General features: G+C 49.6%; 1 long non-coding RNA gene across 2 annotated transcripts; it reads left to right on the forward strand.

Moving 5' to 3' along the window:
• Positions 1-365: 365 nt before the first annotated feature.
• LOC119112776 (uncharacterized) lies at positions 366-26,399 on the forward strand. Of its 2 annotated transcripts, none has more exons than XR_005095778.1 (3): positions 366-393; positions 908-1,036; positions 26,280-26,399. It is a non-coding gene; the product is annotated as an uncharacterized LOC119112776 (long non-coding RNA). The 2 variants fall into 2 exon arrangements; XR_005095779.1 differs by having other exon boundaries at positions 387-431.
• Positions 26,400-26,464: the final 65 nt, after the last annotated feature.

The raw sequence follows: 26,464 nt of genomic DNA on the forward strand, positions 1-26,464 counted from the left end.
TGAGGACATCCTGAAAATCCTGCCGCCCGATTGTCAATAAATATCGTGTTCATGCGTTCACTTTTTAGCCTATTTAGTCCATTTCATTTTAATGGCTTTTCGCAGAGGCTTGCAAAGCAAATCATCACCATGTTCGTCGTAAAATTTTACGCAATCGGCATACTGGTCGTATCATCTTCCGCTTACGATCTTTCTTTATCTGTACGAAAATTTAAGTGTTCCGGCTGTCCTCGGCATTGCGTCCGGCGCCAAGCGGCCCTCTGCGCGTTTACGTTTTGGCACCAGTGACGTACTAACGTAAAGCGAAAATGAAGCGACAGCCACAGGAGGACTCCTCCCTGTTTCGCCTCCCTTGAACGGCCTTGGTGGGGAGGCCCCAGGGGGCGCGAGATGGTACCGCAGACATGTGACAGTATTTAGGTGGACTTACGGTATAAACAACATGTTTTTCCGAAGTAGTAGCTTCGAATTTACGTATCGTCCAGTTTTCAAGAGAGGCGCGCGATTGAAACCCACTCTTTTGACTACTGAAAAGGAAGTGACCGTCTCCTTCGGGAGCATACCGTTATGATATAGATAGAGATATGATTTTACATATACCGTGATGGGGAGGGGCTAGTGCCCTTTAGATGAATAGAAAATCACACCCCTGCCCACAATCTCAGAAGCATGGTTACACCCATGCATGCAAGTTGACCAGTGGAGACAGGATCATTCATATAACATATGTTCTATTGAAAGGCTTATTTTGTAACAAAATATTCACAATTTTGCTCCAGCAAAATTTGCCTCAGGCCTTTCCTGACCCTTGAGCCTTTTTGCTTTGGTGTATTGCGTTTTCCTAGTGTTACATGCCCTGGGCAAGTCATAAACCATCTGAAAGTTATTGTTTGGTCATCTTTTGCAGGAAGCATGGACCTGCAGAATCCAGACCACCACAGTTGGTGTCTGGTGTGGAGATGCAGAAACTGCCAAGCAAATGTGGAGCTGAATAAACACTGGGCAGCATGATCAAGATTTCCACTCATCACCCAAGGTATGCTTATGCCCTATATGCTACAGCTTAAAGATTAATGCTACAGGGTGAAGGGTTTAAGGAACTTGAGCTGACAGTGCAGTGATGAACTTATTTTGTTTTGCTCCTTGGTGACTGGGAGGTATCTTTGAAATCACTGCTTGCAGGAAGACTAGGTTGTTGCAAATCATGTAAGTCAACTTAAGAAAACAATGGAATGCTTTGTAAGGCATAATCATAACACGCTGATCACCATGCTGTTGTTTTTATCATGGTGACTGTTTGTACATGCCTTGGTGTAAACAGAGGACAATAGAGAATGGGGCTGTAATTTGCATGCTGTGTTTTTAAAAGGAGACTGAAATATCTGAAGGCAAAAATTGAATATGGAAAGCACAGGCTTCTTGCACAGACTTTAATAGCTTAAAGGATCAGTGGGAAACAAATTAATTTCCTCTTCATGTCCTTAGAGGTTTGTGTACATTTTCATAGTGGTTGATTGGTTGGGTATATTCTTTACAGTGTGGAAACCAAAGGACTTGTTAATGTGTCATATTTTCTGGAGAAATGAGCACCAGAAAGCTGTTGACCAAATACATCCTATGTTTTGCATCATTGAGTGGGGATGATAAAACTTGCAGAGGTGATTCACTAACATGGATTTGTTGCCTTGGCCATCCCTCAGACAATGGTCAGAGACCATGTACCTAATGCTGTGGAGAGCCATTTGTCAGTACAGAGCAGCAACATTCTGTGCAGCCTGCCTAGCCTAGCCTATCTTCACAGTCTGATTTGTATCCATGCTACTCAGTGCATGATGCTGCTTCTAAATCTCAGTTCTATGTTGAGAAACAGTTGATAGAACAAAAATGAAACAAATATCACTGGCTCCCAAAATGGGCATCATTTTGCGATGAAGGAAGAATGGTGGGGGGGGGGGGAGGAGGGAGGGGCATGTTCCCCACCAGGTGCATGTGGACATTCCTCGTGAATGCGTCCGACGCCCGACGACGACATAAGGGAGTGGTGAGAGTGGCTGCAGTCACGACTCACAGCATTGCAAGTGCTTGAGTCTGGTCTGGTCGACGTCCTGCATCCATGCCAATGCAGCATTTTAAACTAAAGTAGATACTCTGCTGGATAATTGTCCACGTCCTTGTGGTGAAAGCCTGATCATCTTGGCGCTTCTGACCTGTTCGAGTCCTTATCGTCTGTGGTGTTTCAGTCTGGCGACGGAGCCGGAGCCCTTACTGTTTGTCTAGTGTTCCGGTCAGCCGAGATTTCCGGCGCCGACTGGCTTTCCCTGCTTTGTCGGGAACAGGGACAAATGTCAACTGGCAACAACAGGAACAGGGTTAGCCAGCATAACACTATGCTCAGGTGTGGTTGCAAATCATGCCAAGATGGTTTTGTGTGTTTTCAGACCTTAAAGCTATACACCATAGGCTTCTTTGTGATGAGCAACATATCGGTCTTTGTTACGCACCGCTAGCTCAACTGGGGCCAAACAGATGTTGCCAGATTGAGAGGCTACGCTCGAAGGGAATGTTCCACATTTAAAGGTATCGAAGCAGGCATCATATGTGTTGAAACAAGCCCACTTATAACTTTTGGTGTACTTTTAAGTGGAAAGTATCGCGCTACACGTTATTACTTGGTTACGTAATCGTACCTTGTACAACACCGATTAATCACCAATTGACGGCTGTTAGATCTGGAGACCGTGTTCACGAATGCCAGTTGTAAACGACGTAATAACATTTTTCTTGCCCCTGATCGCCGCATGGCCAATGAAATGACAGGATTTGAATGCCGTTGCTATGACGTCATGGAGGCCTGGGTGACCTTGAAATAGTTTCCCGAAATAGTCTGCACCAAGACCATAGGCCATATACACCAGGTGGAGCCGTGCCGACAACGCATTTCTCAGCGAAGATCCCTACGTGACTTAGGCGGGGGGGGGGGGGGGGGGTATACCTTTCACGCCGGGACAGCCGCACGCGTAGAAACGGATATGATAGATCGCATGTATTAGGACAAAACGCGTTTGGTGGTTGGAATGGTTTGTAAGACCAAATTGAATATCAATGAATGAAAAACTTACTACGTGTGCCTAATTTTGAAGGTAATGCAAGAACCGAGGAGATAATATAGGACCCCGTGAGCGAGCTATGCGAGGACGATTCGGCGCGTCTTAGCCAAAAGAAGCGCTTGATGTGGGTATTTATTGATAGCTTCGGCAGCACCAGATGGATTCAGAACTGCACCCCCGGGTTACCCCTTTATTTTGTGCATCATAACCTCCGCCCTCCGAGGCACCTAACCCAAGCGAATCCATGGAACATCTGGGCCCCAGTTGGCATTTGGATTGGGCCCAGGTGGGCAGATCATCCGGCGGCACAAAATGATCGCATTGCTGTAACTTAGAACGGTGTACCGGAGCTAGTGCGGACGTTTCTCCCACCTCCCTGGCTGAGATATATTTGAGGAGCTGTCTGGTATAGCAGCGCAAGAAGCGTGTAAGGCGCCCCAAGCTCCCTTCCGACCCGGACCTGGCCAGGCACATTCGCGCGGTTCCATCCAACGAGAACAGTCAAGTCGATGCACATTGGGGCCTGGTCATTCATCAGAGCTAGGCCCTGACGGCTGGTAGTTTCGTGATGCAAAGGGTGTCGCTGGTTTGCTCCACTTTTGCCCAGCAAATATTGAATGAGACTTGCCCGATCCTAAAACCAGATGTAGTCTAAGAGCGCGTCACAATCCATGTTCATAAGGTTTTGGCGATTCCTATTCAATGCAGCGGATAAATCAACAACAGTGCTCTTCGTTTGACAACCGGCGTTAGTTACACGACTGCCGACCATGCAGTGTCATCTTGTTAACACAGAAGCGGGATAAGATGCACTTCAGCGGGTCCATGGTCTCCCCGGCCGGCTTCAGCACCCGGAGTGCCGCATGGATGATGCTAGAACGAGCTGGGACTTGAAAGCCGCGCATTCACCTTGATAACGTGCTGTTTGAAGGCGGGGACGGTCATGACATGCTGGACGAATGCATAGGTTTTCCGGCTGATGGAGCATGGTGCGACATCATTGGCGACACTCAATTCCTCATCGACTCTTGATCAGTCGATGGCGGCTGAGTTGTTTATTTGAGTGACTGCTTTGCTGCTGGCTGAAGATGCCCTCGGTCTGAACATGCTGCAAGTCCCGAGTACTCTGCAGGAGCTGGTACACCTGACGCAGTGGGCGAGTGATAGCTGAGGCCAGCTCAAATAATATCGATGCTGGGCATGCGACTTCATCTGCTGGAAGCCAGACGGGCTGGCTCGCGTCCCAGTGATAATTTTAGGCCTGATGATGACAATGTCCCGCAGTGAAAAACTCACAGCGCGGATGCCTGGCTGTTAGAGACCCGAACAGTGGGTACCTTTTTCCATCCGCCATATTCATTAGTTGTTAAATACCCAGTACATGCTCCAGAGGAGTAGCCAAGCCCTCTGCCTTTCAATGCGGACTCATCTGGGCGCGCTATTTTTATTAGAACTGAACTGGCACAGATTGAGTGCTCGAACGGTAGTATGAACAATTTTAAATTGAGCTAGCAGAGTACTCCAATTCGTGGGGTGTCGCAATGAAGTTTGCGCTGTGCTGACACGTAACTCCCAGTAAAATTTAAAGAGCATCCAGGCCTACTGAGCTGAAAAATAAGGCTAAATGGAAGCTGAACATGTATTGTGTTGCTGCCTCAACCAACACAAAAGGCTGTCCGATATTTGGGTCGCGTCACTGTCCCCGTTCGGCAAATATTCCCCTCACCGACTCGGGTTCCCTTATCGACGCAGGAACCGCGGTTTGGAACTGCGGGCCCCCGGCAAACATCCTCACAATTTCAGGGACCCCAGTCAGTGCAAATCGTGAACTCGTCGACCCTTTCAACCTTCCAATCGGGTCCTTGGTCTTTGGCCCCAAGGGGCCCTTCGGCCCTCCTTCGGGCCTCTTCAAACAAAGTCCGTGACGGACTCGGGGCCACTTGCCGACACAGCTCCCTGTTAGGCACCGTGGACCTATGACCGACCCGTGAGCCCGATCATTGTTTCAGGGACCCGAGCCAATGTAAAGCGCGGGCTCCGCCTTGCCCTTGCGTGGGAAATGGTCCCGCAGGTTTCGGACTGACACGGAGCCAGTTGTTCCGTGTTGGTGGTCTCTGGCCATCATAGACGCCTGTAATGTCTGGGGAGTCTTCACTCGGCATAAGAGGCCCTCCGTCTGAAATTTCAGGTTACAGCCCAAAGGACCGTGATCCTTTGTGTGACCTACAGCCAGTCCTTCGTGCCCTTATATCCTCTAATCGGCTTCTTGATCGTCGGTTTCTGGGAGCCCCGGGTCCGTCTTCGGGCCTCATTGAACACTGCTCTTGGTCGACTCGGGACCCCCTGCCAATAAGGGACCCTCTGGTAGGCGGTGTGGGCTCCTGATATATGCCCGGGCCCCAACCATTGTAAATTGCTACCCCCAGCTTGGTTTCTGCTCTGAAAGTGAGTCATTAGCCCATGCCGAGATAGAGCCGGCTGTACGGTGCTGGTTGTGCCAGATCGTCATATAGGTCTCTATCGGCTCAGGGTTCCCCCGAACAGCGCAAATGACCCTCTGACTCTCACCCGAGGGCCCGTCCCCGCAGGCGGCGCCCATGACAAAGACTCTGTCCAGTCCTTTATGCCCTTGGGCCGTCTAATCGCGTCCCTGATTGTCATCCCGGAGAGCCCTGCGGGACCTTCGGGACTTAAAGAGGTTGGAAGGGGAGAGGGGACCGTGTACTGTGCTTTCCTCTCTTCTGCGTGCACTACGGGTGCTACAATTGGTTCAATTTAGATATGGCGTGATATTGAGGGCATATAAATGATGAAAATGCGATTTTTTCAAACGTTTACGTTCCTGTCTTCCCTAAATACAAACCGCCAACCGGGAGCCCGGACATCAGCGGTTCTTGCGGGCAGCGGATTAGAAGGGCAGCCTCCCCGCCCCCCCCCCCCCCCCGCTCCAATTTCGGGCAACATTAAACATTACCTTTATGGCTGTGCATGGAGAGGAACGAGGTACAAATCGTGGTACAAATCACAGGTACAAATCGAGTCAACCACTTCCATAAATGTTCCACCTCTGCTGCTTCTTTCCGAGACAAAGGTCGCACTTTACCTACAACTCACTGCATAATACATACCAGCCTTCGCCACGATGAAATTATTTACGATTGGGAACAGCATTCCCTGCGGTATTTTCAAATTTGTACTCCCTTTTCAGTTCTAAACCGTCCTCTGCCTGCCGTATAGCGCCACGCCGTTGTCATGACAACGGATAGCACTGTTGGCAAAAACTGCCTAAAAGTGCTGCAATTCGTCGCAGCGGTTGGCTTATTCGCTGCAAGATATGAATGGAGAAGTGTAGGTCTGACAGTGATAAAAAAGCACTGAATTTGGCAGAACTAGAATGAACATGCACAAACACCACAGAAAGCTTCACTTTTATCGAAACGGATATTTCAAAAGACCATGAAAGTGTACCCCCGGTGGTGTCAATCGGCTGAACCGTGCAAACACGTGTAGGGGCATTGGGGTGAGAACAGCCTGGTCTGCACGTCATCGCGGGCGTTTTGTTCAGAAACAAGAGGGGCTCAGGTCTTACGGGGAGTTTTGCACTTTTGTATGTGCTTCGAACTGGAATAACCGTCTTGAAGATCATTTGGTCCAGTGCACAGCCCTACCCTTATGAAGACGTAAGCCACTGTAGTTTTTTGGCTACGCTCCCTCGAAAATGTGCGGCCTATTTCGGGAAGGCTATTCCATTACTCATGCATCTATGACACTATGATAGCGCCATTAAAATCCTGTCATTCCACTAGCCATGCGGTGATTAAGGCCAAAACAAATGTCGTCGTCGAGTTGTTCATATTTGGCTCTCGTGAGCACGATTTCCAGATATGACGGCTGCCAATTGGCTTTTAATGTTGAGCAGGTTCACCATGACGTAATCAAAGAATTAGCATTGAGGAGCATATTTACTAAACTTTGACCATTCCAATGACCAAAGGCAGCTCCCAAGCGGGCTCACATCAACGGAGAAACTGATGCCGGAGTCCAGCCGAAATGTACGGTACGATGTGATGAAATAGGACAGTTGACATGTAACAGATAGTTTGTGCTGTTATGTTCAGGATTTAATGACAACGCTCCAAGACGTCATCTCATATGCGGAAATTTCGCGCCAGTCCTTTTTTTCCCAGGCGTAAGCGAGTGCCGCGTTAAGGGTGGTAATCGACATCCCCGAGCCGTTTCAGTATGTGAGTGTTGGGGACTTATTTGATGCTCGTGTTACGAAATAACTGTTTTGATACGTGATACGAACTCCGTGTTGCGTGTTGCGTATCACGAAATATTCGTTTTTAGGGCTTGGTCTATCCGGTTTTTCAGCGAAGTTTTCAGCATGCTGGCCTGGATGGGGCGGATCGGATCGGCATTGGAGCTTGCCATGGTTGGCCATGGATTGCCATGGTTGGCTTTCAGCTGGCAGGAAGTTTCTAACACTCAAGTCATTGCCAAGTGTTGGGATTTTATGTCCTCAGGTTCTTGTGTACGTCAGGTTGAAACGATGCATCTGACATGCTATTGCTATTCAGATTGCAGCCATCAGTCTCAAGTCACGATAACTTAATCCGTTGATGCTCTGCCATCGTTGCTATCAGATTTGATTCTGTATGTTTATGCAGATATGACATTTTCTGTGTCGCTCAGTCCTATGTTTTAAGAACCACAACAACTGCACGTGGGGTCTCAGGATTTTGTATCATGTATAGTTTTTAGGTTAAAAACAGAATAAAGCACCTAAGATGCACGAATGGTGGTCACAGTAAGGGGCCTCAATTCCATCCATATATGTCGCGGCATTTGGCAGGGTACAGGATAGGGTGAAGTTTAGGCCTCGACTCTTCTTGGGATCCTCTCAAATATAAGGTCAGATTGTAGGCATTAAATGCATCCTTTAATGCAAACATCCTCCATATCATGCACCAAAAACTGAAGCCATATGATTCCTGAATGTCAGCTGATGCTGATGGTACAAAACGATGTGTCTTTTTCACTGCTTGTTTGGAGACAGACAGGATGTAGAGAAACGGAATTGAAGGATGCAAAAAACGAAAGGGCGGCACTTTCGACCTTACAGCGCTGTAACATTGGTCTCGGTGTGCTATCCCGATTGCTAAAAGGAACATATGAGTAGACTGGGTCGCTGCATGTTATAAGATTGTCGACCGTTTCGTAATACCAGTCATGCCATGTAATACATGGAAATATTTACTTATACGTCGTAGCCAATCAGTGAGCTAATGCGATGCTGGGCCGGCATGTGCATGAAGTCAGGTTGTCATTGCCTGAAAAGTGAAATTCTTGCGGCACCGTTCAGAGATCGAGTGCATAAATACACCAGGAAAACTCCAACAAAAGAGCCCGCAGGCATGTGGAGATTCATGTGAAACTGAGTTTCAGAAGGCCAGCGGTCAGTGAAATGATCAGTGAATGATGTGTCCCAGGAACAGATGTGTAAAAAGCAAGCCGTCGGAGACATGCCGCAAAGCTCGACCCACGATGAATGTGGCGCCCCATGCGCAGGTCATTGCCAGTTGACAGAAGCACGCGAGCTTATACAAACTAATCATGGCACACCGTGCGTTACTGCTACGCGGATCAATTTTTGGCGTCTGCGGGCCGTTGTCTAGCTTCGTTGGGCTTCACGGGCGCAATCGGCGCGGGGTGTCAGCGCAGCGAGCAAGCAAGCGCGAACCTCAGCTGAATGACGCTTGTTCGAAGTCCCGAGCGCGTGGAACAACATTGCACGGGCAGTGCGCCTGGGTAAGTCACAAGTGTTAGGAGGCTTACAGCTTGTGTCTGCGTCGCGCCTCACATTGTTGAGGGACGAGTCAACGTGAGGTCACTGGTGGCGGCGCCGCTGACGCCAACGGCGTTGACCGCTGGACGCAGCGAAGCACGCGGGAACCACCTCTGAGGCAGGAATGGAGCTTCCTATTCATTGGGCGGGAGTCAGGTCCGTTCCGTCCCCGTCCCCACCCAACTGTGAAAAAGTGGCAGAAGTCCGGGAGGAAACCAGTTTGTAGTCTTTTTAGGGGTAGGCTGCGTCATGTTTTACTCTTCAGCCTCCAGCTGATTTACAAAACTACGCTCCTGTGCTGGGAGCTAGATTTGGTTTATATGTGAAAGCACAGCTTTGCGCACTTATATTGAAAATGACCCTATTCGGCTTCATGAACGTGCAGGAATTAAGTGCTAGATGTGATGTCTTCGTCCAGCGGTTCAGCTCAGCTCGGTCAGAGCGAGACGTGTAGCGACGCGACGATCTGTATTGGACCGAGTCCAGTGGCGTCCTGCCCCTGCTGTCCCAGGCAGGCACGACATAACATTTAGTTCGGGTGAACTGCCACTCGTAAGTCAGCTTACATACACGCACTTATCACGCGTCCCGTACAGTCCGCCACGCGACACGGCAGGGACGGCATGTTGTGCCGCTGGGCCGGCTAGGCGTGCTCACAACACTAGAAATATAGACACCATATAGCCTCAGCAGCTGGGTGCGTTGTAAAGCTCTGATGACAGTGGCGAGCTCAACTGTGCAATCTAACGGCATGCCCCGTGGAATGTTTATACCCTAAAAGACAGGTACTTTCTGTGTAAAGGATTTGAGGGTCTGTTACATGCAAAAAATGTACGTTGAGTGCGTTCGTTGCGCATTGTCCATGGTGTATGTACATTGTACATTTGACATGGTGTGTGTACATCGTGTTTGCACATTGCACACGAGTCACTTTTTGCTACGGTGTGGCATTGGCTGTGCCATTATGTGAAGGGGCCTCATGCCGAATTTCGTTGCGTTGGTTTATTGTCTCGTAGTCGCGTCGAACCAGTACATTGCAACAACTATCGCAGCTGAGCGCCGACACCCGGGTAAGGTGACTGGCGGTGGCGCGGTGCCGGAGTGGGGCAGGAATCTGGCCGGCCAGTTGCCAGCGGTCGCGGGGTACAGCCGGTCTCGTGCTACCGTCCCTCGCGCCGCCCAGACGTCCTTGAGACAGGGACAGTCGGTGTCATGCTTGACTTTGGATACTTGACGCCGCTGGGCTGTAACCGACGTTGCCGTCCCGACCGCTATCACTAACGCTAAAAGCGGTTTTAAGCGTCGTCACGTGACCAAGGAGCTTGAACTGAAGAACAAGCCTCTGTCTTGGCGCTTGATTCCAAGTGTCATGCCAGTAACAATTTGATACCTAAAAGGTTACCAAAGGAACGGTATTTCGCGATATTCACGTTTTGCATCGTCAGAGAAAAATAACGTTACGAAAAAAGAGGTTTTGATCTTCTGTTTTGTGCCTTCTTCTGACGTGTTTGTGTGTCATGGACCCCAAACACAGTTTTGTAAAAAGGAATCGTATTTGAGTCATTTGGTCGACTTATTTAGTGCACTGGCGCCCCCCGGCGACACCACCAAATTGCGCCTATGGTCAATTTAGCACATTAGCCCTGAAACCTGACAGTCCGTAATTTGTAATGTTAGAACTTCCAAGTCCCTGCTAGCTATCTATGATGGTTTAGTACACAGGGAACCAATTTGGCACGTAGTCAGCACTGCACGGAAATGGGGTAGACAGAAGCCGAACCTATTGTTTGTCGTCAATTCTATAAAACGCCATGAAGCCTCGAACCGGTTTGGTTTTTGTTTCGTCATGCACCTGTCCGTCATTTCGCGTTTCCAGTACTTTGACATTTGGCCCATGTGATGAAATTGGCACAAGCGGACCTAACAAGTGGAGACCAAATGATGAAATAGACGGTTCCGAAATGCAGAAAAAAGTGTCTATTTTGATAGGCCTGAGAATAAATCATCGCTGACAGCTGCAGCCAGTGGGAGCTCATGGGGTTTAAGCAGTGATTTTATCTGATTGCATCGCGTGGTCAAGTATCTGACGGCAAAGATAGGATTGACGATTGATCTCAAGGCCTTGTGGCCTGACCTGGAGCGACTTTATAGTAAGGTCTTTGACGCAAGCTATCATCGCCGTTAAGTTGAATGTTTTGAAAGCTTGGAGGGCCTTCTTCCTTGTCTTAGCAGTGGCTACAGAAGACAGATGTCTTCCTCCCGCCATCAGTGATTCGCAGCTTCAAGAAACAATTTACGATGACCTGTAGTTTGCGTCCGCGCGCATGCCCTGTGCTACCGACCCACTAGGAGCGTGGAAACGCTCTAAAACCTTGCGTGGCACAACCATTTTGAGAGTTCAATTTGTGCCGTGCCGCACCGTATGTTTGGCATTAATGCTTCGTATTTGTCTCGCTACTTGTTTTTCAACCTAAAAAGTATGTTGATAATACCCGCGGTGACTCCGCGCATGAATTCTGCAGCCAATGTCTGAAGGTCCGCCACTCCTCAGTAATGGAATCAGTATGCCTATACGGACCATACAGTTCACAGGTTTGTACGCAGTTTTTCATTGGCGGATGGGCACAATTTCATAATTGTTCATTACCCAGCCACGTTGTTTTTTAACCTCGCTTTAGTCTAGCCGAATTCTTGCGTGGGGCTGGGATCAAAGCACAAGCAACAGATATGGTAACGATGAAAGCCCCAACATTCGCTCGGCACCTACCCACCTTCCGGCCTTCCCCGACTTGGACGACTTGAATAAGGCAATAGAGGCCTGGAAATGAGCCTGTATTTGGCGGTTTTGGAGTCTTAAGTTGTCTTCAGGGCTTAGTAATTTTAACGCTAACAAAATGATGCTTCCGTTGCTGTCAGATTGACGGAAATATCGAGTTCCGCCCAAAAATGGGGAGCAAGATGACGTCAAAAAGGTTCACTCAAACCCATCTTAGGTTTTGCCCATTTGTAAACCATGGCTTGTGTTTGGCGTCACTGCTGTCGGAAGGTGTGGTATGTTGTCCTCATATGCCAGGCACTTTTGTCATTTTTCACGGTCGTGAAATGGCTCAAAAATGATATTATGGCCACGTTCCTTTCTTTTTCGTGCATGTCTTGCGAGAGTACCCGCAAAGTAAACCCACCTTCTCCAACTGGCACCGATACCACTTGTAATTTTGGAGTGTCTAGACTTTTAGTTATCGCCTAGGAATTAGATTTAAGGTTGCGAAATGCCTTCACAACATTTGTCATCCAAAATATTAGGTTGCTGTTCAAGGAGCAAGGATGATTGGCCCTCCTGTGGAACACTCCTTCGATTTCGGCATCCGTGTTTTGGCATCCGAATCTGCCGACGTCCAGCAGCTTCTGCGTCACAAATTTAAACTGTTACCAGCAGTGACTGTGATTGGTCCTGAAGGCAGTGTGGGGGCGGCTCAGTACTTATACATGTGTTTGAGCTCTGGTAATCCCGACCCATTGTCTGTTATTTGACGGGAAGCGCGTGAAGGTGACGCTTTGTGGGTGCCCAATGGACGTTTGCGTGGCTGTGCCCCTTGTCGCAACCGACATCTGTATGGCTGCAAAATTGAGAGGCCAAGCTGGAAGCCGGAAAGGTTTGTAATGTCATGGCTGAATGCTTTCGTATGTAGTAGTGAGGTTTTCGCTGCAGGGGGGGGGGGGGCTGAAGCTTCCCCCTCAACATGGACTTCAGTCCCCTAACTTTGGGAAGGAAGCAAGCGAAAGCTAGGGAGCAACCTGGTTATGGGCATATTTTGGGGTGGCTTGGATCATTCTTAATTATTCAGCCCCCTCAACTCGCTTTGTGAACTACGCCCTGGCCTTATGTACATGTTGATGCCAAACTAAGGATAGTCTTTCAGTAGATGTTGGATATCCGCTGCGACGATGGGTGATGCTTTTAAATGGTTTTGTGTGGTGTTAGGCATGGGCGTAACCACGTCTATACGACGATGAAGGGGGCTGGGGAAGAATCAGGTTTGGTGAGGTCAGCTGGAGTCTGAGCAGTACTGCCTGACAGAAAGAAGTAATTCCAGTGGGAAACTAAGAGATACCTTCATTCCCCTGGCTAGCAAAATGCATTTTCGTGAACTTGCGGACATATTTCCTTCAGTGGTCACACTTATGGTCCTGGATGAGTTTATCAACATGTATCTTTGCTTTCCTTGTAACGGGGTTTCGAAGAAATATGGGACGAGCGCAATTTATGTTAGTATACCTCATAATAATTAAATGCACCTAGGTCAACTAAAACATCAGATACCACCATCAATTTAAAGATTTGCTTGCAATCACGAGCCCTCTGATTGTTTCCTTCAGTTTGATATAATTACCAAACCATTCTGCCTGTTCATTGTAAAGGCTTTATGTTGAAATACCAATTTTTTTTTTTGGGGGGGGGGGGTGAACTAAGCCTCATTGTAGTATACAGAGCAGCACCGTTGATGCACTACCCCCCCCCCCCCCCCCTCCTCCCCTGGAAGTCACACCCAAGATCACCACGCGGCGTTCATCATACAGCTGTCCGAAGAATTCATGTCTGTGCTTGTTGTAATTGCTCGGCCTATCGCGTAGCATATTTAGTGAACTTTTTCATTTAATACGTTGACCCTCGCTCTTATAGGGGGAGGGGAAGCATGTGCCCTTCTCTCCTAATGTTTTTTGGAAGTACCTCTCCGGTATGCTGTGGAGTTCTTGTTCTGACGTTTTCTTTAGCCTCGTGGGCACCTATTGCACTTGTTTTGGCACCAAAAGCGTGTCCCTAGCGTCTCCGGTCTCTGAGCAGCGATGGTCTCTCAGGAACACTGCACGCAATCCCTGCCAGGGCTGGCGGCGGCCGGCACCCGGCGATTCCGCGGACTTGCGCGGCCTGCCGACGCTATCACATCGACGGAGCCCTGCATCATAAACATGGGCTTAAAGCACGTAAAAGTGTGCACCACTGTGCTCAGGATCAGACAGTGAATGCGCCTGTAGAAGTTCTGTGTCGCCGCATTGCATTGTCCTATACATATGAGGATGTAAAGCTGAAAACTTATCATTGATGGACAATTTTGGATTTGGCCTGGCCTGATGGCTCCAATTTTCAACCTAGCAACACAGGACTTCTACCAATCGCAAGATCTCGTGTAGAACAACTCACGGTAATTTTTCCGCGATGCTCCATCTCTTCGGTCTGTAAACGCCAGGGCGAGAGTTATTTGGTTTTCAGTTCCGTCCAGGTGTCGCCATCCGCCAATCAAGTACGGAGAGAACTTAGCGCAGAACGGTAGCGCAGTCCCACGAGCGCTCTGGGCCACACCAGATATTGGAATAGACCGCTGGCCTCTGACAAAAACCTGATGCTGATTGCTCGCGCAGTGCTTCGAAATGACTGCTTAATCTTTGATAGGGGTGAGCTTCCCAAAAATAATTAGTAGTATAATTACACGGGAGATTGTGGCACGTTTCCGATTAATTTGGCAGCCCCTTTTTTGCTTAGTTTTCCAAGAAGCATTAATCTGGCAGCTTTGATCTTAGCGTGGGGTCAGTGAGGAATGAGTATTGCATTGCGGTATATCTTTTGTGATTCATATCTAGCGTTCGTGAGCATGTTTCCAGTTATAACGGCTGCGAATTGGCTCTCGAGCAATGTTGTGTGAGGTGCGGTGACATGATAGAAAATGACGTATTGACGATGACTATGTGGTGACGACGACGACGACGACGACGACGACCGTATGTGCTAAACGGAGAAATGGTGTTGCCTATGGTGGCCTTTTCCACGTAAAAGTGTACCAATAGTTATAAGTGAGCGTATTTAAAAACATATCTGGCACTTGCTTCAGTGTCTTTAAATGTGGAACATTCCCTTACACTAACATAAGTAGTTGATAGGAGCTCACGTGTTCCCGGTGTCCCTCTGTCCTTGAGTATGTATACACGGTCGCACTGGTGGCCTGCGGTCGAGCGCCGTCCAGTGGCCGGGCCATAACGGCTAAGTGTGGTGGCCGTCGGCGGCGCTGGCTGCGGCCAACCGGCGGCGGCACGTGGCGGCAGTGCTGCCCCGCCGCCGCGCGCAGTCGGCCGGACGGGCCGTGGCGGCGCCACTGGAGCCGCCAGCCCGGCTCTCGTGAGGCGACGTCCCGGTCCGGTCTGCGCTGACGTCCCAGTCTGGCCTGACCTGACGTCCCGGTCCGGTCTGCGCTGACGTCCCGGTCTGGCCTGTGCTGACCTGACCATCGTAGCCACCGGCCTGCACGACGCCCACCGGCAGCCGTAAGCTGATGCTCATCGCGGATTTTATTTTATTTAGTGCGAGCATGGGCTGATCAGTTTACTGTCCTGAGGCGCTTAGGTCACGACGGTGTTTGCTATTGCGTTAAGCGAATGACCTCGTCACGTTTCGTTAGAAACTGTCGTTTGAGCTGTGATATATCAGTCTCGTAAAACGTGACCGTAACGGGTAGGTTTTGGTTTTGTAGTCGGGAGATCTCAGAAATATTTCATCCCTTCGTCAGCGTGTTTTGACTTATTTTTGTAGAAGTTTCAAGAGTGTGCTTAATTCATGTCTTGAAGTCGTTGTGACGAACAAAAGCTAGGTTCACAGGGAAAATGGAAAGTTCCTTACGCAACAAAAAGCAGCTCTCTTAAAGCTCCCGACAATAAATAATGCTGGACTTTCTGGAAAACGATCCACTGGATGGCCTTGTCAGCCCGGGTTCGCTGAATAGCAGTATGCACGGTATGGACTTACACTGAGAACAAGATGAATAGCTTCGGTTCAAGGCCTTATATCAGGCCTTAGGGTGCCGTTAGGTAGTGTAGTGGTTAGCGCGTCTGCGTTGGTTGCCGCGTGTCTGGGAAACCAGAGGTACGGGGTTCAATTCCCCGCGGTGCCCGCCCTTCCTGCCAGGTTGAGAGGCAGGCAACGCCATATAGCCTCAGTAGCTGGGTGCGTTGTAAAACCCCAATCACACACACACAGGGCCTTATATCACAGCATAAGCCATGTGCTGGAGAACACAGTGCGATGCGCTGAAGCTCTCATCACAAGATTTTGGCATTGCCTTATTAATTGGATCTTTATTTGGGTGTCACGGTATTAGGTTTGTCTGCTTGGTTGTTGCGGTTGTGGGTATCTTGTTATGTAATTATGTGTTGACTTACCGCTAGTATTTGTTAAAAGTCCTGCTGCCGTATAAGTCGATGCATGCAATGCAAAGCCTCGTTATCTGCTATGTAAGGGTGCTGGAACAGGGGAGTGAAACAGGGGGTGGGAGTTGGAGGTCCCCAACTTTGTGCAAAACACAGCATTACTCTTAAAGGCAATGGGCCTTTAGGCAATCTTCATTTGAAGACATTGGTGTAAGTAAGTCTCAGATATGATGAGATGTGCTTACTTTTAACTATTGTTATACTTTTATTGGCGGAAAAACTACTCTAGACAACGCAATTTCTCTTTTTAGTAAATATCCTGCTCAATGCATCAGTGTTTGATTGCATCATGGGCCGTTTGTATGCCGTTGAGGTGCTGCCAGACTAGCCGTGGAATTGTCAACCTAGCACTCACTTGTAACAATTAATTGCCCGAGAGGTGGCCATGACGGTGCTGGACTTGTGACGGAAGCGGTTCTGAACCGAATATGTTTATGGACTCGTGTTTTGGCCTCTTCTCGTAGCGTTCTTGTATATTTTTCCGAGGGTTTAACTGGTTTGTTTGTGTTCAGATGCTCGGTCATGGCACTATTCTTAAGTTATTCGACTGCAAGTCCTATTTCCGCAATACTTAGTGGGAATATCCAATTTCTTGTATTACGTAGCACAAAACGTGATTCGTGATTGAAATTTGCATAGTTCGCACAACATTGATTGAGAGGCAATTGACGACGGTTATGCCTGACAATCGTGCTCACGAATGTTGGATATGAGCGGTTCGACAATCATAACATTGTTGGCCTTGAACGATGTACGGCCAATGGTGTGGCAGGATTTGAATGACGTTTTTGAGCTGCCATACGTGCCTGAATGTGATTGAAATAATGTGCACGAAATAGTTTGCGCGTCTCCGCGGTTGTGTAGCCCAGAAACTAGAGGGTTTTAGGTCTTATGAACGGCAGAGCTGTAAACTTCACCGAATTGTCTTAAGAAAAGGCTATTTCGGCTCAGAACTCCGTGCATGTGTAGAACACTCCCTTTTTAGCTGAGGGGAGAACTAGCATCATCCGTATGGTGCTGCATGATGGCATTAAAACCCGTTCCGTCTTCCCCTCAAATTTCTCTCACACCATTTTCTTCTCTCCCATCATCAGCCAACATTGCCGATATCCCTGACATTTTGACGCTATCAAGAACTGCTTTCGATCCGAGTGCTCGAATCCAGAGCCTGATTCGCGCTTTTGAGAAAAAGTCAGTTGCAATCGCAAGAGAGTGTTTCCTTTACAAGCGCCTGACGTCCTCACGCGCGAGCGGAGGCGCCGATAGCAGTGCGGGTCTTGTGACGATCCACAAAATCCAGAACGGCAGGGATTAGCCATATCGATGCGTGGAATGCAGTTCACTGCAAGGTAAATTTCACTTATGTCACGTCCCTTCTACGTCGCGTGTTCGGTTTCGCTGGCGGTTGTGCTGCGATTCGAATATCAAGACATGACAGAGAAATGGCGATGACTGATAATGATTTTGTCTCGAGGGTGCGCCAACTGACCTGGTCGTACGGTCCGTCCGTCCGTCGGTATGGTCCGTCTGTCGGAACATATCCGAGCCATGCCAAGATTCTGTTTTGCCTTTACGCCAATCGCAAGCTGCTTGCATGCCATGCTCATCTGTTGTTGGAAAAATAAAAGATACACTTATACGTATGTGCGTTACACTTGGTGCCTGAGATCACCAGACACCTTCATTGTGCAGCAGCCGTTCACGCCGTTTACTTTCCTCATGGAAGGTGGGTTGCTTGCTGGGCGTAGCCGCCATGTCCTCACTGCGGCTACGCCCAGTCGTGTGGTCCTGAGTCAACGCGTTGGTTTAAGGGACCAGGGACCACCTTTTCGGCACGACATTATCACCTGTGACACAAAAGCTACCCGCCACAAACGACCAGTGCTAAAAGTCATCGTGAGCGACACTGAAAAGTGGGCCGCAGTCATCCCATAAGAAAATTGCATTACTTGAGGTATGTTTTAAGCCCGTCGAAGCTGTGGAAAGCACTACCCCTTCTAACCATCGTTACCACGAACAGTGGGCTGACCAGAAGCGAACTTATCAGCCAAAAGTATTTCGTAAAAATGACCAAAACCGGTAGGTAATTTATCTGGCGGCTAGGATTGCTATATAATATATTTTGACCAAATTTTGCTGGGGTAGCTTGGGGTCATGGTCCTTGCCAAACGCAGCTTGTTTACAGCCAACTCCGTCATGCCAGTAGAGGACTTGCAATTTGCTGGACACTTAAGCAGATTTAAACGTGCCGCGCATTGCTGGGCGCGGCCGCCCCCTGTCTGCCTGACCCATGGCCTTTGCATGGAGGGAACGGCTCGTTAAATTAAACAAGTTATAGTGGCGGATAGTTTGTCATCATCCGCATTGATGAACTGAAAGAGAATGCTCCACATCTGGATAAGGTTGAATCAAACATCAGATCAGATGTACAAAATAAGCTCACTTATAGTTATTGGTGCACCTTGAAGTGGAAAAGGCTGCTCAAAACAGTGCAGTTTCCCTCTTTTAAAGATGTGCTCCTCGATGCGTCATTGTTTGATTACGGCATTGTGCCTTGCACAACATTGATTAAGAGCCAATTGGCAGCCATCCTACCTGCAAATCGTGTTCGCGAACGCCAGATACGAACGACTCGATAATTCTGTTCTTGGCCTTGGTCGTTGCATGGCCAATAGAATGGCAGGGTTGGAATGGCGTTATTGTTTCGTCATGGACGCCTGGTTGACCTTGAAATAGTCTTCGAAACAGTCCTGCATATCTTCGCAGGTGTGTAGGGTCGTGAACTGTACTGAATCATTTTCAAGATGCATGTTTCAGTTCAAAGCGTCATACAAATGTGGAGCACTCCCTTAAAGGAGCAGTGCTTTCCATCCAGCAATCGATTCCACGCCTTCCAGTGAGACTAAAGCGCAAGTGTTATACGGGGCCTCAGGAGATGAGCATGGCATTGTCAGCGCCTGGCAAGCTTTACCATTATATCCTGTATAATTCTGCATGTCCGCCCTCCACCGCGTCTACTTGTGGAGATCCGGATGCTCCGCATCAAATTTCTGCCGTCATCAATGCAACATGCGCGCGGAGAACACGCCTGTTGATGCTTGGCGTGCAGTTCATTAGTTCTTGGAGCGTGTGTCGCTTACGCCGTATGGCGACGGATGGTCGATGCTAGCATTACCATCAGCCTGCAGCCAACCTACAATGGAATGACCGCACCGAAGTGGTCTCGACCCCCGCGTTTTGATTCCTGATTGCCACGGTCGCCAGGAACACAAAACACGCAACCTCGTTTTTGATGAAGCAGTGCTGATGTGTCACTGTGCACCCGCGGCAAATGAGTGGGTAAAGAACTCTGTTTCAACAAAGACAACGTGCCAGTGATTGCACAAGCAATTTCTTGCTGTGCACAAGCAATTTCTTGCTTCCCTCTTCACTGGGCCATGCTCACTCGGCTTCAACTCGCCTTTGCCATCCGGGTGGTTGCGGAGGTGTGAGTTTCTGGCAAATACGTCAGTTTGTCAAAAGTGCGACAGGCGCGTGCCATCAGGCCACTCAGTTGTTGACGACCTCACACTTTCTTGTCTGGTTCATGACATGTCACTTGTCAGCATAAGCAAAAATTCAGGTGCGGAATGATTTGTATGGCTAACACAACTAGCCTGTTCGTGATAACACCCCGGTGTAATATATTCCTAACCTAACCCCAAAGTGTTAAGAGTGCGGTATCAGATGAACCCGAATGTGATCAAAAGCGAAGATTGAAAATTGGAAATGAATTTGGATCTGATCACGATGTCGTGAAAATTTCTGAATGTGATAATGGATTGAAGTCAGGATTGTGCTGCTGAATGCCCAGCAAGCAATACATAAATACTCAAGACAATGTGTATTATGTGCATCTATCTATCTGTCAGTCTGTCTGTCTGTCCGTCTGTCTGTCTGTCTGTCTGTCTGTCTGTCTGTCTGTCTGTCTGTCTGTCTGTCTTTCTGTCTTTTTGTCTGTCTATGTCTGTCTGTCTGTCTCTATGTCTGCCTGTCTGTCTGTCTCTATGTCTGCCTGTCTGTCTGTCTCTATGTCTGCCTGTCTGTCTGTCTCTATGTCTGCCTGTCTGTCTGTCTCTATGTCTGTCTGTCTGTCTGTCTGTCTGTCTGTCTGTCTGTCTGTCTGTCTGTCTGTCTGTCTATCTATCTATCTATCCATCTAAAGCGTGTCGGTGAGGTTCAGTGTACTTCAACAGGTATCGGAGGGTTTCAACGGCTTGTAATGGATGAAACAATGCTAAGCCATCGCCATGCAGCTACATATAAGATTAAACGGGAACATGATGGCTTTCGCTTACTAATTTAAAATGTGTGTCCATATGTATCGGTCACGGAATATTTTACATAGTTTTAAGATATCGACCAGTCTGTCGTGATTTAGCAACCTTTCCTGCCTTCCAAGCTATTAAGTTGTAGGATCCGGACAACTCCAGCCTACCAGCCCAACTTCCCTGTATCCCCACCAAGTGAGAAGTGTGCCACAGATTTCGTGATACATTTAATGCTAAGGCATGTTGGCTGAGCAGCTTAGTAGTGGTAAACCAACCATGTTAACAACCCAGAGATTATGATTGAATCCATTCTGTGAGTCAGTGATTCTCAAAATGGAATCGATGTCATCCTAATGTTGTCATAAACCATGTGAACCTTTCAAAGTCCGATTCAGCTGAGCAGCCGATGGAACCGAATTCGAATCCGATTCAGGCCAATGCGTAGTGGGTCCAGAAATCGGATTCAATTCATCTGGGTTCAAGCACATGTCGGGAGACGACGCGTTGCGCTTTGTGCAGGCAGAAACACGGAGTGCGGTGAAGAAGAGCCACTGACGTTATGGCAGAGCATCTTCTGTCGCATGCTATTCTATCCGAATGATTCTGGTACGCTCACGCCAAGAGCGGAACAGAAAAACGGAAGTGTTCTTGACGTCATCTTGGAATCTGGTCAGTGACGTAGGACGATGTTAACTTGATCAGCTGCGAAGTTGCAACATAAAAATATAAATTATAGAAAAGGGTTCAGGTTGTCGTTGGCTTCAACGATGCCACGTGGGCTAAAGTTGACACGCCTTACCGAAAACTCGCTGTCAGTCGTTAACGGGCTACCGCGCTTGTTATCGTGGCGCAGTGAAGTGCTCCCTCGCTCCACAGTGAACAGACTTGCGCCACCCAGTTCTGCTGCATATCACTCTTGCTGCAGCCAGTACCGTCGTCTCTAATCCAGAAGCAGACCAATGCCGAGCGAAGTCCGACAATGGAGCGGGTGGGGGTGGGGTGGGGTGTGTCCCCCTGACCCACCTCGAATGGGATTATGGAACCTCCACTCTTTCAGATGACGAGTGACGGAGGCGTAACAGAGGCGTGACGTAACGGTGTCAGCTGGTGGGCTGAATGCCCCCATGGTTCGGACAGCGACTGATGGGTGCCGGACAAACCTGTATGTTTTGGTGGCGAAACTCTTTTGATGGTAATTTGTCCTTTGGGGTGTGTTTTGACGTATTTTGTGTGGCCAAAGACGTGCAGGTACCGTGTTGAGACTGGAGGAATCCCAGCGCGCATAAGCCGCGCTTTGCGGCAGGTCGTGTGTGTGGTCTCCAAGTCGTGTGCGTCTCCACGCAGCCTGTGCACGGTGGATAATCGACCATATGCCCAATTTGGAGAAACCCTGTGCCCTACTTGAAACTTGATTGCAGCAGCTGGCAAGTCACTGAGACAGTAAGTACTTGATGGACAGTGATCGTGCACTTGCCTCGCCCATGGAACGCTAGGTGCCGCTCGTCCCATTTGGAAAACGCGCTTGCCCAAGTAAAAAGGTCTCTGGTGAATGTTCGTAACTTGTTCCGGCGCGTGCCAGTTTTAACCGTCGCCGGGGCCTCGCTACTATGCAACCAACCCGTCCGTTGTCTACTGTCTGCTAACCTACTGTTTACCAGCAACGTTTTCCACCTGATGGCTTTGACCTTTACCAATTCTTTGTACTGTTCGATCCCGGCACTGGCGTGAATTACGGTATACCTGCATACGGCGGTACATGGTACATTCTTTGGCTTACTACAGTGTCGAGAGAGTTGAGCTCTAATCAGTCGTAGCGAGGACGCCATACGCCGCTGTTGTGTTCTGTATGGGACTGTTGGGACACATCGCCATAGCGCTTCCTTCCTAACGAGTGCCGCAGTGCTAAAAACTTCTATCCAAAGGGAACATGACCAACAAGTAATATGATGCTTAGGTAGCTTCAGCTTCGTAGTAACATGTTTCATACCTTGCCTTTCATACTCCATTGATATAGAGGGGCGCAGTGCCTCACCAAGATCTGCGCCCATTTCCAGTAACAAGGCACAAGTGTGATGATGCCACTGAACTTTGTGCACTTTACGTGATTATGACTGGGCGTACTCCCGATCGAGCCATGCTTTACACTTTGTCGCAGCGTGTCGCTCACAGCCGAGGGTGACCGATCTGATAAGATTATCTCATGGCGCGACCCTGGAGCAGAGCTAGTGCCGCATTAGAGATCGCCACGCACGGAGTTAGGTTAGAGGAGTTAAAGAACGATGAGACTTTTGGAACCAGTTGTTCTACTTTGGACGTATATTTTTATGGACTTTCATCCGTGGGGATCAGGTATCAGCGGTATCGGAATGTGTCGTGGGTCGCCCGACGGCTGGTCGCCCAACGGGCTAAAAAGCAACACAAAGGGTGCCGGTAGTGTAGTGGTTACGCGTTCGCGTCGGCCTCTGCGCGTCTGGGAAACCAGAGACACGCAGGTCGATTCCCCGCGTTGCCCGCCATTCCTGCCAGGGTGAGAGGCAGGCGACGCCACGTAGCCTCAGCAAATGGTTGCGCCGTAAAGCCCTAATGACGACGAGTAGTAAAACAATTATTTAATTAAATATAAAAGCTCCTTGGAGTTACTTTACAGTGCCGTCCGTTTTACGATGTATACGTGTTTGAAGCGATGTTTCATTTGAAAACCGGGATCATTCAGATTAACCAAGACTTGCTCTATTTGCACCGGCCCGAATGTCACACTGGTTTGTGCTGGAACTTCCGCGAATATAGGACTGGTGGCCGGGAACTTTTGCATTAAAGTTACCAACGAGCCATACATCGCCCAGGTCAGTGAGCGTACGGGGCGTGCTGATCGACCGACGCCAGAGCACGGGGCGTGTGGATCGACCGACGCCAGAGTACGGGGCGTGTGGATCGACCGACGCCAGAGTACGAGGCGTGGGGACTGACCGAAGCCAGATTACGGGGCGTGTGGATCGACCGACGCCGGAGTACGGGGCGTGTGGATCGACCGACGCCAGAGTACGGGGCGTGTGGATCGACCGACGCCAGAGTACGGGGCGTGTGGATCGACCGACGCCGGAGTACGGGGCGTGTGGATCGACCGACGCCAGAGTACGAGGCGTGTGGATCGACCGACGCCAGATTACGGGGCGTGTGGATCGACCGACGCCGGAGTACGGGGCGTGTGGATCGACCGACGCCGGAGTACGGGGCGTGTGGATCGACCGACGCCAGAGTACGGGGCGTGTGGATCGACCGACGCCAGAGTACGAGGCGTGGGGACTGACCGAAGCCAGATTACGGGGCGTGTGGATCGACCGACGCCAGAGTACGGGGCGTGTGGATCGACCGACGCCAGAGTACGGGGCGTGTGGATCGACCGACGCCGGAGTACGGGGCGTGTGGATCGACCGACGCCAGAGTACGAGGCGTGTGGATCGATGGACGCCAGAGTACGGGGCGTGTGGACTAACCAAAGCCAGAGCACGGGGCGTGTGGATCGACCGACGCCAGAGTACGAGGCGTGTGGACAGACCGAAGTCAGAGTACGGGGCGTGTGGATCGATCGACGCCAGACCTGGGATAGCACATCCACTGGCGCTCGGCATCCTTAAGCAGTCGTGGTGCCATGGCTCAGATTGTGACGTTATCTGGATCCGCACTCGCTGAAATACTCGCTCGTCCAGCAGCATGCCTTCTCCACATCCGCCAGCGCCTGTCCGTTTGGGGCGGGCGGCAGATTGCCACCTGAGCATAGTGGAGACGGTTACCTACAAAGCGACCCTGCTGGTGACAGGCGGCTGTCGAACTGCACAACAATCGTGCTGAACACATCAGGATGGTGCGGCTGGACCGCCATGGTACGGCAGCACGGCGGTTTAAGCGCTTGCGAAACGCTGCACGTCGACACCGCGCGCCGCGCCTCTCAGAGGACGCCGCGCGACATTCCAGCGCGGCAGCCGAGCTGCGGTACCGGTGCCGTGCTCCAGCGCCGCACCCGCCGCGCGGTCGAGCCGCGCGCCCCCGGTGTGTCCTCGGGCGTGATCTCTGCCACCATTATGCATAATTGGCTCCGTGACCGTACCAGGATGCGTGCCATGATGTGACGTGACGTGTTCCTTGTGTTGCTTGCGCAGACTGGATACCGAGTAGCCAGGTAATACAGGTATATATATATATATATATATATATATATATATATATATATATATATATATATATATATATATATATGGTTTTGAGTAACGATCACTTTATTTTCTTATGTTTGTCACGAGGTAATGCGTCATTAGAGACAGTCGCTTGTTGAACATAATGGACTGTGGCCAACTCGCGGGTTGAACTACGCCTGCATACGCTGCGTCCTTCGGTAACATGCCAAAGCCCTTGATTCTTGTATGCTGTGAGACCTGTACTGATCCCCGGTGGTGAATGTTGCCTGCTTATGGCAAACATGTGGACCCGACTCGTTTGTTTGTCGTTTGTTTTGCATGACCGGGCTGACTAATCTCCTGTGCAATGCCTATCTTCGCGCCACGTTTGGCTCGATGCCCTTCGCTATCGAGCGACAGCGAACTGGACAGGTTTGTCGTACGTAAGTGGTACGTATGAATAGCGGTGTGATGGCTATGTTTTGGTAGTTGTAACGAGCATGGAGTTTTAAGCAAAGTGTTGTGCTTGTAGAAGAAGTAACATGAGAATTTGTTGTGAAAATTGACAAGTTAACGGATGTTGGTGATCCTGATTACAGTTCTCGCAAGCAGAATTCATTGTTTTACTTGGCAACGGAAAGCGTGTTACTTCTCATACAGCTGTATTTTCTGTATGGGCGGGAGGTTTTCAACACCTAGTGAACAGTGAACCCCACCACCTATTCTGGTAATTTCACGTGTGAAATAAACGATAGAAAGAGAGAGCCTCGCGAAAAATTATTATCTACAATTAGCCGTGTAGAAACCGCACGTGTGGTGCCCTTAAAAATTATCACTGAGTACGAAGCTAGCTGCTACACTTTGCTGGACTGTCATTTCCCCGACTGTTATTTCCTGCCGACTGTTATTTCCTCAATTGTACGCAACTTCCTCGCCCTCTGCGTGCGCCACATTCACCGTTCTTGGCGTGCACTTTCCGTTGGTTTGATACCGTAAGTATCTGTGGCCCAATAAGCTATGTAAAGCAATACAACCATAGCATTACAATATTTTATTTTAACCTCAGTACAGGCAGCGAAGGTTCCAAACGATCAAAGGAAACGTGGATATTGGCCGAATAAACACGGTCTGTGGCGGATACGTTCTGATTGTAGAACACACGTTGGATTAGGACCTGTACGCGACGCCCTCGTCTTCGCTAGAAATTGCTCCGTTGGGATCCGTGCGTACTACTAGGGCACGAGTGTGGTGACAAGTGCCGACACTACTATGGCACGAGTGTGGGGACGTGATGACGCGGTGGACGCCAAAGTACGTTTTTGTCCTTTCCATTCAGTTCGTGTATCTCAGCTACCTACATTGCACTTCCTGTCATCGTAAGATGTTTTCGTCGCGTCCGTTGCAAAGCGTGCTTCCCAGTACGGAGTCGGCTTCCTCGGCGTGCTATCGTCGTACTCTTGGTCCCGTCGACCTGTGTTGCACGCGTTGCGTGGGCTGATCGGCAGAGCACGATCGACTTCCCGGATTACAGGCTGTTCTGAGGCCGGCCGTGACAAACCGTGACCTGACGAACCTTTTCTGTTTGCAGGCGATAATGGACGACACCCACAGCTTTCACATTCCGGAGCGTGTGCTGAAGGCGACGGCAGCGCCGAACAATGGCCGGGTGGTATACGACCTCCTGTGGAGCGCGCTGAACATGGGCCTACCGGGCGGCGGCCACCTGCCAGTGGCGGGCGGCCTGAGCCTGCCGTACCAGCCGGGCCAGCCGGC

This window comes from Pollicipes pollicipes, unplaced genomic scaffold, assembly GCF_011947565.3.
Source record: "Pollicipes pollicipes isolate AB1234 unplaced genomic scaffold, Ppol_2.1 Scaffold_7261;HRSCAF=8764_pilon_pilon_pilon, whole genome shotgun sequence".
In the NCBI taxonomy this organism is placed as follows: domain Eukaryota; kingdom Metazoa; phylum Arthropoda; class Thecostraca; order Pollicipedomorpha; family Pollicipedidae; genus Pollicipes; species Pollicipes pollicipes.